This window comes from Moschus berezovskii, chromosome 17 (assembly GCF_049115385.1).
Source record: "Moschus berezovskii isolate FMDL1 chromosome 17, NW_MosBer_1.0, whole genome shotgun sequence".
Taxonomy (NCBI): Eukaryota; Metazoa; Chordata; class Mammalia; order Artiodactyla; family Moschidae; genus Moschus; species Moschus berezovskii.
The window spans coordinates 24,388,781-24,391,327 of record NC_142476.1 but is presented as its reverse complement, the minus strand read 5'-3'; the positions used below and the strand labels follow the sequence as shown (position 1 = coordinate 24,391,327).

Below are 2,547 nucleotides of genomic sequence, written 5' to 3'. Positions count from 1 at the left end.
ATATCTTATGAGATTTCTAGGCCCTCATTCTCTTCTTCCTGAACTAATTTCTGCAGGTAGTGAATGTCAAACAGTTAGTGTGAATTTCATAACAGTGTTTCATAGATTTTTTAAAAATCTTTTTAGGAGGTATTTAGTTACAGCAACCATTACACCTCTCCAGTAAGATATAATTTTTAAAAACTCTCAAGTTCCAAAAAAATTAATAATTCACTCACTACAATCAGAATATAAAACTGTGACTAACAGAATGTACAATATAAACTTTAGTCATGTTAACAAAGTAGATGGTTTTCCTATAAGCTGGTGACACTTCTATCAGTAGTAGCCTTAGGGAGCCTGTTGGTTGTAACCATAATGTCCATATTGATAATCTAGTAACGTTCTGGTCTGTGCTGCAGGCAATTGTTACCCCAGGATCATTCATGCCACTGATTGGGTCATTTGTCACTTGGGGACCCCTGTCTGCTATCCCTGCCTCTAAACTGTCTATTACCTTGCAACCGATTACCTCTGTTTTTCTGGTTCCTACCAGATCTGCTATTCCATTTCTTGATGATTGGAGGGGACTCAGGAGGGTGTTTCAGTTATTCTTGGTACTTTTTGTCATCTTGGTACTTTTCGTGAAAAAGTTGGTTTAAAACTCAACATTCAGAAAACTAAGATCTTGGCATCTGGTCCCATCACTGCATGGCAAATAGATGGGGAAACAGTGGAAACAGTGTTAGACTTTATTTTTCTGGGCTCAAAATCACTGCAGATGGTAACTGCAGCCATGAAATTAAAGGATGCTTGCTCCTTGGAAAGAAAGCTATGACCAACCTAGATAGCATATTAAAAAGCAGAGACATTACTTTGCCAGCAAAGGTCTGTCTAGTCAAGGCTATGGTTTTCCCAGTGGTCATGTATGGATGTGAGAGTTGGACTATAAAGAAAGCTGAGCGCCAAAGAATTGATGCTTTTGAGCTGTGTTGTTGAAGAAGACTCTTGAGAGTCCCTTGGACTGCAAGGAGCTCCAACCAGTCCATCCTAAAGGAGATCAGTCCTGGGTGTTCATTGGAAGGACTGATGCTGAAGGTGAAACTCCAATACTTTGGCTACCTGATGCAAAGAGCTGACTGGTTTGAAAAGACCCTGTGCTGGGAAAGATTGAAGGCGGAAGGAGAAGGGGACAGAGGATGAGATGGTTGGATGGCATCACTGGCTCAATGGACATGAATTTGGGTAAACTCCAGGAGTTGGTTTTGGACAGGGAGGCCTGGTATGCAAAGAGTCAGACACGACTGAGCGACTGAACTGAACTGAATTTGTCATCTTCTGTGAATCTACTGACAACCATCTCTTCAAAATCTGGAACAGCTTCAGAAGTGTCAGTCATTCTGAAATTCCCAGGTATTTGAGGAAGCTGTTCTGTTTAATGTTTAGATTGTTTAGATTTCCAGTCCAGAGTGCCGTCATAGGACCTCCCTTATATAGATTCTTAGACACATATTTCATGTACTTTCTATACCAGAAATTAGTATTTTCTGATTGATAGCATATTAAAATTAACTGGCATTTTAGGAGATAAAGATAAATCTCTTACTAGTTCTCTCTCTCTGGAGATGCCTGACTAACAGAGAAAATACAAATTTGACGCACAAAACTCTGTATTACTTAGTTGTTGTTATGTTACTTGCTGCTTTATAAGAGTAAAGCATTGATATCTTGTTCCAAACATCATTCAGTTCAGTTCAGTTCAGTCGCTCAGTCGTGTCCGACTCTTTGCGAACCCATGAATCACAGCATGCCAGGCCTCCCTGTCCATCACCAACTCCAAACATCATAGGCATATTTATTTCTTAAAGATTTGTATGTTACAGAAAGCCCATTACAATTCAGAATCCCATTCTGGTTTGAGTCCTTTCCCATTTAATTGAGAAAGACATTGACATGCTCCTAATTTAGAAATGTTTATTCTTGAAGATCTATTTACCTGAGCCATACAACTCTAGTCTGGAGAGAATTACTTTAACAGAAATACATTTAACATTATGTGGATAATTTTCACTCAGAACTAGGCAACCATCATCTTTGGACAATCTCTTTGCCTTTTGTCAATTATTTGCTGGGCCATCACAAATTAGGTTCCTCAAAGTCACTTGATAGCAAATCAACTAGGGGCTTCCCCGATGGTCCAGTGGTTAAGAATCCACCTACTAAAGCAGGGGACATGGGTTTGATCCCTGGACTGGGACGATCCCACAATTCACGGAGCAACTAAGCCTATGTGCCACACTTCTGAGCCAGCACTGTGGAGCCTGTGCCCCACAACAAGAGAAGCCCCCACAACGAGAAGTCTCACCACCCCAGTGAAGAGAAACTCCCACTCGCCTCAACTAGAGAACGCCCAGGTGAGGCAACAAAGACCCAGTACAGCCAAAAATAAATGAAATGAAATAAATAGTAAATCAATTATAATTCAATAAAACATATAAATATACATACACAGCAAATTAAAAATCCAACATTGACACCCAAACCCTCAAACCACTTAATAGAAAGCAT

At 40.0% G+C, this 2,547-nt stretch overlaps 1 pseudogene; it reads right to left on the bottom strand.

Moving 5' to 3' along the window:
* Positions 1–318: 318 nt before the first annotated feature.
* On the bottom strand, positions 319–1,378 carry LOC148775092 (RNA guanine-N7 methyltransferase-activating subunit-like protein; annotated as a pseudogene).
* Positions 1,379–2,547: the final 1,169 nt, after the last annotated feature.